Genomic DNA, 12,500 nt, shown 5'->3' with positions numbered 1-12,500 from the left:
GTTTGGTGATGGTTCATGTAAATGACTTAACCCTCGAAAGGACAGGACAACTTGTTCGAGTGATATATTGACAACTGGAATATCTTAGCAAACTTTTTGATAGATTTATCTTCGCTTTATTTAATGCGTAAGTCAGGTATGGTCATGATTTTATGCTTAGGGTGGTGTAATTATCTGATCTCTCTCTCTCTCTCTCTCTCCATACACACACACACACACACACACACACACACACACACACATATATATATATATATATATATATATATATATATATATATATATATATATATATATATATATATATATATATATATATATATATATATATATATATATATATATACATATACACATATGTATGCATGCATGTGTACTCACTCCCGGAATCAAGAAATAAACAGAATAACTGGTTCCTTTACATCATTATAATCCAGTTCCCCAAAATCATTAACCCACATCCTCCTGAATTCGACGCCCCGGGGTAACTTGGGCGAGATAATTCGAATACCTCTGGAAAACCTCTTTTCCAAAACCCTCCCAAAATTTTTCCGCCCACCCGCGAAATTTCTCCGCAACGCGGAATCGCCGGGAGCAAAAAAAAAAAAAAAAAAAAAAAAAAAAAAAAAAAAGGGCCTTGCGGAAAACGCCAGGCAAGATTGGATATGCAGAGAATTGGATATGCAGAGAATTGGATACGCAAAGATTTAGATATGCAGAGAACTGGATATGCAAAGATTTGGATATGCAGAGAATTGATACGCAGAGATTTGGTTACGCAAAAAATTTGGATACGCAACACTTTGGATACGCAACACTTTGGATACGCAAAGACTTGAATACGCAAAATTAGGACATGCAAAGATTTCTCTCTCTCTCTCTCTCTCTCTCTCTCATTCTCCGTTTAATGTTTTGTTACAATTATTTAATAAATAGACCCTTACTTAATCTTTTTATCGCCTGCTTGAAAAACTCTCTCTCTCTCTCTCTCTCTCTCTCTCTCTCTCTCTCTCTCTCTCTCTCTCTCTCTCTCTCTCTCTCTCTCTCTCCTCAGAATTATCTTTGACTTCTTGGTGGTTGAAATCACACCTTCGTTTTCACGGATGGGCGGCTGAGTGTTTGCTCAGCCTGTTTTGGATATTTGAAGTCTTATTCGCGAAAGGAAATCTTGCGTGATTTTTTTCTTCTCGATTTAATCTTCTTATGGGGGATTGTTTTTTTTCTTTTCCAAAGGTTTATTGTGATTTAAGGTGTATGTATAGCATGGCTGGTTGAATCTTGCCGAAATAAGTTATGTTAGGTATATATATATATATGTGTATATATATATATATATATATATATATATATATATATATATATATATATACATATATATATGTATATATTATATGTGTATATACAACATATAAATATATATCTATATATACACATATTATTATATACACATACATATGTATATACAGATATATATATATACATATATGTATCTATATATATGTATGTATGTATATATATGTGTGTATATATATATATATATATATATATATATATATATATATATATATATATATATATATATATATATATATATATATATCACTAGTATGACATCATTTAAGTTCATTTAACTTCAAAATTAAGAATAAAAATAACATATCTCCATACAATTCTATTTGTATACTGAACAAAACCACTGAGGAATTTATTCTTCAACAGCAACAACAACAACAACAGCAATAATAATAATAATAATAATAATAATAATAATAATAATAATAATAATAATAATAATAATAATAAAAACGCCTACTTATTAACCTTTTAATCTGAGTTCCGTGTCTCACAAACCAGTAATCCCACGAAAATTAATGTAGGCCTAGATAGTTCCGGGGTCTTATAGGCCTAACAAAAAGCTGGTTAATTATGACATAGCCGCCCACTGAGACTCCATGGCCTTGAATTCCTTCATTTTTTTAGCAGTATTATTGGTATATGGCGTGATAGGCGTGTTTTTATAATTTTTGTTGTTCGTTGTTGCGAGTATATAACTTTGAGGCTGAGTTGCATGTTATATGTATGGCAAGTTTTTTCTGAATGTTATATATATATATATATATATATATATATATATATATATATATATATATATATTAATGAATGACAGGCAGAAGTTCAGTAGCAAGCGCTTTCGCGTGTTTATTTGTGCCCCGAAGATGCGCATGAATAAACACGTGAAAGCCCTCGGTACTGAATTTTTGCCTGTCATTTTCCTGTGGTATTCGTTTATGTTTACGTATGTATACATATGTATATATATGTGTGTAGTATATATATATATTTATACATGTATATGTGTATATATATATATATATATATATATATATATACAGATGTCTTGAATAACCCCTTTATATACATATACATATGTACGAAAACATGCGTAGTCTGCATGTATGTATGCCTGGAATTTGCTTTAAAGAAAAATGAAAATAAAAGAATAGCAATGTACATATGTCTGGATTTTATTTTAGATAAAAAATAAAAGAACAGGAGTTGCTTCCATGACGGGGCTTCCATTTGTAAACAATCGAGCGAAAGATCCCTTTGCCATGTTTAGCCAGAATCCTCTCGCGCCCGTCCACCTCCTCTCCTTAAAAAGAAGAAGAAGAAGAAGAAGAAGAAGAAGAAGAAGAAGAAGAAGAAGAAGAAGGGAGAAGAAGAGAAGTAACTACACTGAAAAGAAAATAAGAGGAAAACTAGTTCGATAGAGAGAGAGAAAGAGAGAGAGAAAAAAGAGACATTGCACTGAAAAAAAATATGACTAGAAACCTAGACTAGAGAGAGAAAGTCTAGAGAGAGAGAGAGAGAGAGAGAGAACTCTAGATGAAGCTGGAATTAGAACTTGAGAGAGAGAGAGAGAGAGAGAGAGAGAGAGAGAGAGAGAGAGAGAGAGAGAGAATGAAAATAACTACACTGAAAAAGAAAATGTGAAGAGACAAAAATCTAGATGAAACTAGTTCAAAGAGAGAGAGAGAGAGAGAGAGAGAGAGAGAGAGAGAGAGAGAGAGAGAGAGAGAGAGAGTGAAAATAATTACATTGAAAAAATGTGGAGACAAGAAACCTAGATAAAACAAGTTCAAAAGAGAGAGAGAGAGAGAGAAAATAATTAGAAAAAATGACAAGAAACCTAGAGAAAAAAGAGAGAGAGAGAGAGAGAGAGAGAGAGAGAGAGAGAGAGAGAGAGAAAATAATTACACATTGAAAAATGAACCAGAAGATGAATATATCAAAGAACAGAAAAATGAATGAGAGAGAGAGAGAGAGAGAGAGAGAGAGAGAGAGAATAGAGAAAAAGAGAGAGAGAGTTTCAAAGGCGTTTCAGGTTGTCACTACTACTATTTGTACAGCACTCCCGACGAGAGAGAGAGAGAGAGAGAGAGAGAGAGAGAGAGAGAGAGAGAGAGAGAGAGTCACTCCCACCCTTATCGGTCCTTTCCTCTCGTCCTTATAAAGCTGGACGAAGGATCGTGCCTTGAATTCCTATAGGATTGCGGCCGTTGAGAAAAAGGGAAAGATTAAAGCCGTTGTATAAGAATACAATACCTCTGTATGAGAATACAGTACCGTTGTGTAAAAGTACAGTAGAGTTGTATGAAAATAGGATACTGTTGTATGATAATACAGTACCGTTGTATAAGAATACAATACCTTTGTATGAGAAATACAGTTCCGTTGTATAAAAGTACATTAGAGTTGTATAAAAATAGGATACAGTTGTATGATAATACAGTACCGTTGTATAAGAATACAACACCCTTGTATGAAAATACAGTACCATTGTATAAGAATACAATACCTTTGTATGAAAATACAATACCGCTGTATAAAAGTACCTTAGAGTTATATGAAAATATGATAATGTTGTATGAAAATACAGTACCATTGTATAAGAATACAATACCGTTTTATAATACAATGTTGATATATAAAAGTAAAGTAATATTGTATGAAAATACAGTACCGTTGTATAAAACTACAGTAGCGTTGTATAAAACTACAGTAGCGTCGTCTAAGAATACTGTGCCGTTGTATAAGAGTATCGTATCGTTGTATGAATTCATACAATATGTTGTATAAAAATACAATACCGTTTTGTAATACAATACCGTTGTATGAACATACAGTACCGTTGTATAAAAAATACAATACCGTTACATAAAAATACAATGCCGTTGTATCAAAATACAATACTTACTGTTTTCGCCGTAAAGCCTCATTGTGACTCACTGCCGCTTCGACTAGGTTCCTTGAGTCTGTTGTAAGTCTCTCTCTCTCTCTCTCTCTCTCTCTCTCTCTCTCTTTTATTTAGAATTTTTGTTTCATATTTGTTTTCAATGTAATTCTTTTTACTCTCTCTCTCTCTCTCTCTCTCTCTCTCTCTCTCTCTCTCTCTCTCTCTCTCTCTCACACACACACACACAGAGTGAGCCCTCAATAATAATTATTACTATTAAAAAAAATATAGAAATTGCTGATGTATTTTTAGGCTGTTTTGCAAGGCCCGAGTTACATCACGGATGTACCTCTTCCGTGATGATGTTATCGAGGTTACATCACACGTACCTCCGTGATGATGTTATGTGAGTTACATCACTGACGTACCTCCTCTGTGATGTTATATCGGGTTTGCATCACTGACGTACCTCCCCTGTGATGTTATATCGGGTTTACATCACTGACGTACCTCTTCCGTGATGTTTTATCGGGTTTACATCACTGACGTACCACCTCCGTGAAGATGTTATGTGGGTTACATCACTGACGTCTCACTGCCCGTGATGTTATTATCGAGTTGGGATGTCTTATAACTTTCTTCATCTAGAGTGAGATGTAAAAAGTTTCCAGGGGATGTATTTTCTCTTTATTTTATTTTCCGTGAAGAGAATTTGAGCCTCCGGCCGCACAAGTTTTCTCTCTCTCTCTATATATATATATTTTTTATTAGATAGATAGATAGGTAGATAGACAGATAGATAGACAGAAACGAAACCGTTCTAATTTAACGACTTGTTGCAACTTTGGGGTAGAATAACTTTTTAAGATTTATTATATAATTTTCTCTCTTTATCTCTCTGTCTCTCTCTCTCTCTCTCTTTCTTTTATTTTTGTTAGTTATATATATATGTATATACATAAATATATAAATATATATATATATATATATATATATATGTATATATATAAATACATATATATACATATATGTATTATATATAGATATAAATATGAATTTTTGTCATACCCACCGTGACATTTTTTATATGAACAAACATTAAATGACATCTGTAGCTTAATGTTCGTGAAAATATATATATATATATATATATATATATATATATATATATATATATATGAAACCTATGTAAACCGTTTGTTTTCATAATACTTCCTGAAAACTGTGACCATGTTTTCTGCGATGCCAGTTTACGATCAGGTATAGTCTGGTCGTTTGAATGAATTTCTAAAGACCCAAAACTATAACTCCAATTTCTGAAGAAAGTCGATGTTTGTGTAAGTGTTATTTGGTAGAAAAACCTTGACCTGATTATGTCGAGGTAATGGGAATATCTCCATTGGAGATCTTTTCGCTCTCTGAGGCAACCTTGTTCACCTTCGTCAGTGTGACGCCACTTTCCCAGAATAAGATCAGTTTGATAAAGCCTTTGCTAAAGTCATCGGTTCCCTAACGAGTTGCTGATTGGTCAGTGGCTGAATCTGGTTCAGCTTCCTGATTGGCTGCCTTATGGGAATGATTGACAGTTTTCGACTGAGTGTGATGCCTGAGTTTACTGGGGCTCTCCTTTTCACAGTTTTCGGTTTGAGGGCCACTTCTAATGTCACAGGGTTTCCCAAGGTGGGAATATGGCCCCGCTGAGATTAATTGCTGTAAGGATACATAACATCCTTTGGTAGGTTAACCGAGTTTTATTTATTGCTATAAATAAAAAAAACGAAATTATTACATTCTTACTCATTCCACTCAAGGCCTAAAAAATACCAAAATGGGACTCCACTTCAAAATGTAACAGGGTTCCCCAAGGAAGGAATATGACCCCACTGAGATTAGCTGCTGTAACTATACACAACGTCCTTTTGTAGATTTATTGAATTTTATTTGTTGCTATAAATAAAAAAAACCAAGTTATTACATTCTTACTCATTCCACTCAAGGATTAAAAAATATATGAATGGGACTCCACTCCAAATGCAACAGAATCCCCCAAGTGGGGAATATGGCCCCGTCGAGATTAGTTGCTGTGATTATATATAAAGTCCTTTGATAGATTTATTTTATTTTATTTATTACCATAAATAAAAAAAAAACGAAGCTATTATCATCCTTACTCATTCCACTCAAGGCCTAAAGAATATTAGAATGTGACCCCGTCATTCCACGTCCAAATCTCATTTTATTAATTTCTTAGAAAGTTAGAGAACTTTCTCCAGCGTCTCTCTACTTAACCCTTCTCCCTTCCCTTCCTCAAGGGTCATCCCTGGGACAGCCCTGGGACATCCCTGGGAGCCGGTGACATCTTCGTAAAGCCATTCTGGAGGAATTCCAAGTTTGTCTTATTGTCCCTAAAATGGGCAAACTTTTCGGCCCTGCTTGTGTTTATTTGTTTATTCTTTATTTTTAGGTCGTGATCTTATATATATACATTTTTTTTTTTCTTCCAGAAATCGATAGGGTCTTTGGCGGCGGTCTGTGATATTTTATTTTATGATTTGTATTAAAAGTATCATTACGACTGTCTGTTTATTATTATTATTATTATTATTATTATTATCATTATTGTTATTATTATTATTATTATTATTGTTATTATTATTATTATTATTATATTGAAATTATTGTTACTACTGTCTTCTTCTTCTTCTTCTTCTTCTTCTTCTTCTTCTTCTTCTTCTTCTTCTTCTTCTTCTTCTTCTTATTATTATTATTATTATTATTATTATTATTATTATTATTATTTTATTATTATTATTATTATTATTATTATTATGTAGCAAATAATCCTAACACTTGTTATGTTATGAGAATATTTGCACCAAGACACTTTATTTAAAGGCTTAGTCAATTCTGCGTTTATATACGTTCGTTATTTGTCTCTCTCATTATTTCAGGAGTCTCTCTCTCTCTCCCTCTCTCTCTCTCTCTCTCTCTCTCTCTCTCTCTCTCTCTCTCTCTCTCTCTCTCTCTCCTCTAGTTGATCTCAAAGCCAAGCAAGGAAAGGAGGGTATGGTATTGCTTTCTTGAAATCCAGTCTGCATTTATATATATATATATATATATATATATATATATATATATATATATATATATATATATTCAGGCAAAATCTATCCAAGTTAATGTTATCTGAGTATCATTGTATACACACACACACACACACACGTATATATATACATATATATACCTGTTTTATTTCCCTTTAAAAATCTCATCTTCGCGAATCAACAACCAAAAAATGGGCCTGGGGGTGGGCTGGGGTAGGTGGTGACTGGGGAGGGGAGTTGCTGGAGCTACTGGCCCAGAATTTCACGGGAGTTAAATATTCGCGTCACACTTTCCCCTGCCCTTTCCAGCACTTTATGGGGATGGAAAAGGCATCTCCTTCCCTCCTCCCCTTTCCCCTCCCCTCCTCCTCTGCAGGTACCTGGCCTCCTGTAGGATGGGTAGGGGGATCCCCCACCCCCACTCCGTGACCGCTGGCGTCTCAGGTTGCGAGGGCACCTGCATGCTAATGAGTCCTAAAGACGCTGCAATCCTCTGGGGACGAGTAAAGCGCATTTGTGACCTCTTTTTTTTTTATGGCTCGAGGGTTGGGAGAGGGGGAGGGGTGGAGGAGGAAAGGGGAGGGGAGGGGATGGTTTTTTTTCGTCCGGGGGCGTGGGGGAGGGGGTAAAATATGAAGGAAAAGATGTCAAAAGCCAAAACGGGAAATTCTGATTTATTTTGGCTTCCACTTCTCGTTATTATGAAAGGATTTGAAGTCTGGACTTTTTAAGATTTTATTTTTTCGCTCGTCGTGTTATTATGGAAGGAATCTATTTTTGCTAATTTATTTTTTCTTGGTTGGACATTTTATCTTAAAATAATATTGTTCTGGTTTATTTTGCTCTTATTTATTTTCATTTTTTTGAAAATACCAGAAATACGATTTTCTTTGCAAATTTCATTTACTTATTATGAAAAATCTTTATCTTAATGAAGCGTAATCATGTCTGGGTTATCGTTTTAATAATATCATTGATAATGACCTCATAAATTTCTTATATTATATTAATTTTTCATTACTGAAACTTGTTGCCCGTGAGGAACAACAATACAAGTACAACCCAATCTTCCATCTCTCACCTATTTACCTGGAATATCCTGGAATTCATTGCCATGAAATAACCGTCCTTTATATTTAAAATAACCCTAACCCCGCCCCCCCTCTCTCTCTCTCTCTCTGGCACCCCTGAATTGGGCAATTTGAATATATAAAGGAACGTGAAATCATTTTTATCCTCCTTCAAAAGGTGATGGAAGATGGGGAATTAAGGAGCAAAATTCCTTTAGCTGGAATCCTGGAATTTTTTTTAACTGGAATCCTGGAATTCAACACCGCTTCCAACCCCTGCTCGACAAAACAAGATGCTTTGAACCTGGAGGAAAGAAGAGGGAAATCTCCGTGAGGGAGACAAGGAGTTTAAAAGCGCTTGAGGGGAGGGGGGGGAGGAGATGGGGTTGGAAGGGGAGGAGGAGGGAAGGGGGTAGGAAGGGGAGATGGGATGAAAAGGGGAGGGGAGGGGAGGAAAGGGGAAAGGAGGGAAGGAGATGGGGATGGGGAGGAAGGGGAGGGGAGGGAAGGAGAAGGGAGGGTGAGGGAAGGGAAGGGAGGGGAGGGAGGTGGGGTTGGAAGGAGGGAAGGGGAAAGGGAGGGGAGGAAGGGAAGGGAGGGGAGGGAGATGGGGTTGGAAGGGGAGGGGAGGAAGGGAGATTGGGTTGGAAGGGGAGGGGGAAAGGGAAGGAGATGGGTGGAAAGGGGAGGGGAGGGGAGGGGAGAGGAGGGCGATGGAGATGGGGTGGAAGAAGGAGGGAGGGGAAGGGGAGGGGAGGGAAGGGAAGGAGGGGGAGGGAGATGGGGTTAGAAGGGGAGGGAAGGGGAAGGGAGGGGGAGGGAGATTGGGTTGGAAGGGGAGGGGAAAGGGAAGGGAGATGGGTGGAAAGGGGAGGGGAGGGAAGGTGAAGATGAAACTCCTCCTTGGGCAGAAATATATCAGAAGATTTTGGGGACAAATAAAAGAAATCGGGAAGGAAATTTTAAGAAGTTCGGAGTTGAAATGAATTCCAAAAACCAATGAAAGAATTCTCGGAGATAAATTGGAGAATTCTGGAGAAACCGAAGAATTATGGGAAAAGTCAAGGAACTCTTGAAAGAATGATTGTATGAAGATGGTTAAAGAAATCTAGAAATAAAGATATATTGCGAATATACTGAAGAACTTAAAAAAGTATATTGAATTCTAAAAACAAAAATGCCCCAGAAGCAATCAATATATAGACAATGTGAAAAAAAATAAGCATATTAACAATTAATAGAAAATTTATTGAATTCTAAAGCGTAAATGATGAGTGTTGTCAGAAAAATGAACGACTTAATTTATTTCGACCATGATCGAATCTGTGATAAATATGATAAACTATCATTAAAATTCAGCGCCTTCAATCTTGTCTCTAAATAGCATTAATTATCTCTTTAATGTTGGGAACACGTATCACTGGATAATCGCATCTACCTTGTAATTAAGGAGATAGTAATTCCCTCCTCAGTCTTATATATACATATATATATATATATATATATATATATATATATATATATATATATATATATATATATATATATATATATATATATATATTATATATATATAATAATGAGAGAGAGAGAGAAAGAGTTGAATATTTTAGCCACGAAAACTAAAAGGAAAAGCATTGACGAGACTTCGTGTGTTTGTGTTTGTGTGTGTGTGTGTGTATGTGTGTGCGTGCGTGTTTGTGTGTGTGCCAGCCCGCGCGCGCGTGTATATTTTTACATCGTCAAACGCAAAATCATGTCAGCTTTCTTGGAAACTCTAGACTTGTTTACAACTGGCTCGACAACGTTCACAGGCATAAAAAAAAACTTGTAGCAGAGACATTTTAAGTCAATGACAGTCATTCTGGTGTCATTTTTTTTGCCAAAGAATTCTCTCTCTCTCTCTCTCTCTCTCTCTCTCTCTCTCTCTCTCTCTCTCTGTTGACGAGTTGCTTGTTATACTTAACTGAGGATCAAACCGTTTCTTCAAGAGCAGAAATATCGGGTGATTACCATAATATTGTTTTCAAAGTGTAATTTTAGTAATTTGAAAAAATGCTATTTTAGTAATTTTTAAAATGCAATTCAAGTAATTCCATACAGGTATATGGAAAATGTTGATTATATGTTGAATGTATGTCATGTGAATTGCTAGAGAATCCTCACAAGATACGTGCGTGCGAGACCTCTCTCTCTCTCTCTATCTCTCTCTCTCTTTACCTGGAAAGCACGGAGGTCGTGCCCCGGGGCACCGATCAGAGTGTAATGCAATGCCAACCATCAAATGGCGCGGTATCATGAACTTGTTCTACAAGTCAGGGAAGAGATCGCACTGAAGATATCTCTCTCTCTCTCTCTCTCTCTCTCTCTCTCTCTCTCTAATGTATGTATTTATATTTTAATAATTTCATAGTCTGGGGTGCGAGAAAGCACTCTGGTTTCCTTACCTTTAGTTTGTCTGTGGGTATTGAAGATGGAGATACCCCTGGCTGATTTCGGTTCTGCAGGTGAAAATGATCTTGCCATTATAAATCAAATTTTGGCAATATCTGTATCTATATCTATATCTATATCTATATCTATATCTATATCTATCTATCTATCTATCTATATATATATATTATATATATATATGTATATATATATATATATATATATATATATATATATATATATGTGTGTGTGTGTGTGTGTGTGTGTGTGTGTGTGTGTGTGTGTTGTTGTGTTGTTGTGCGTGTGTATGTGTTTGTTTTTATGAGAGACTTTACATGCAGTTTGTGGTTTTAGCTGTCGTATCGCCAGAGAGAAAGTTCATAAAAAATTCCTTAATCTCCAAAGTGGAGTTAATGTTTCTTCAGAACTTCGTGTCATCCATATTTTTTTTTGCAAAGAGCTCGAAAGTGTTGAGAGAGAGAGAGAGAGAGAGAGAGAGAGAGAGAGAGAGAGAGAGAGAGATAACAAAACAGACAAAAATTCACTTGACCTTATAAGAAGCAAGACCGATTAACTTAGAGAAGAAAACCGTGTCAAGAATATTTGTGTCTCTGGTTGAGAAGGCAGCGGGCTTAGGAGAGAGAGAGAGAGAGAGAGAGAGAGAGAGAGAGAGAGAGAGAGAGAGTGGGTTGCTGGGTGGCCGTCTTTGGTACCTTGTCCAAGAAGTATATAATGGCTTGTTTGAAGAAGTATGCCAAATTAACTCTCATTCATTCACTGAATATCTCCTCTCTTTCATTTTTTCAACATCAAGTCGTTTCCTAATGGTATTACCCTTTTCATTAACCTTTCTTCTCCCATTCTTTCCACATGTTTGTACCATCTGTAAAAGCTCACTGTTCCATCATTTCACACTTTTAAAATTCTTAGGCCATATTCTCTTCCGTCATGAAGTCTTACCTTTTTAATACCTTATTCTCACGTATATATATATATATATATATATATATATATATATATATATATATATATATATATATATATATATATATATATATATATGAGAATAAGGAAAAGTACTGTTAAAGTTAAAGAAACGGAAGTGGAAGTAATACATAAGGAACATGCAAAATTCTTGAATGGGGACATAGATTCAACAAAGAAGTGTGTGTGTAGGTGGGTGGGTGGGTAGGGGGGACGCGGGGTAGGGTATGAAAGAACGAGAAAATAAAAGTAATAACTGATAAGATAAGGAAATTGGAGGTTTAGTAAAGGAATCATTTCCTTATTAAATTCTCTTGAGTTAACTACATTGGCGGTCATATTATTACATCATCTTCTTTAACTTAGACATCAATTCATTTTAATTTCTTCTTCAGTGGTATAATAATCATATATACCTCCTGTCACTTTTCTCTTCACCATTGCACCAATCGAATTGCTAGTTCACCTAATCCTTATTAACACATTTTCAACAAACAAGCCCCTTTCCAAAGGCAATTCTCTCTCTCTCTCTCTCTCTCTCTCTCTCTCTCTCTCTCTCTCTCTCTCTCTCTCTCTCTCTCTCTCTCTCTCTCTCCTTTATTAAGTTGTTTATCTTTATTGGAATATCTTAAAGCTAAACAAAGAGCATATAATCCCTTCGTTAGCTCCTGA

The 12,500-nt window shown here is 35.6% G+C and overlaps 1 protein-coding gene across 3 annotated transcripts in view; it reads right to left on the bottom strand.

Annotated features, from left to right (window-relative positions):
- The window catches only part of LOC136849867 (uncharacterized), a 103,794-nt gene that overhangs the window by 62,013 nt on the left and 29,281 nt on the right, over positions 1-12,500 (bottom strand). For 2 of the 3 annotated variants that reach the window (XM_067123358.1, XM_067123360.1), the window contains exon 2: positions 10,859-10,912. The exons of the other annotated variant lie outside the window; for it this stretch is intronic. The gene's annotated coding sequence lies outside the window, so the exon portion shown is untranslated. The remainder of the gene's footprint in view (positions 1-10,858; positions 10,913-12,500) is intronic. 3 annotated transcript variants of the gene reach the window in all.

This window comes from Macrobrachium rosenbergii, chromosome 21 (assembly GCF_040412425.1).
Source record: "Macrobrachium rosenbergii isolate ZJJX-2024 chromosome 21, ASM4041242v1, whole genome shotgun sequence".
NCBI lineage: Eukaryota > Metazoa > Arthropoda > Malacostraca > Decapoda > Palaemonidae > Macrobrachium > Macrobrachium rosenbergii.
Note: the sequence above shows the minus strand (reverse complement) of the source record. Positions and strands in the feature narration are given on the sequence as shown.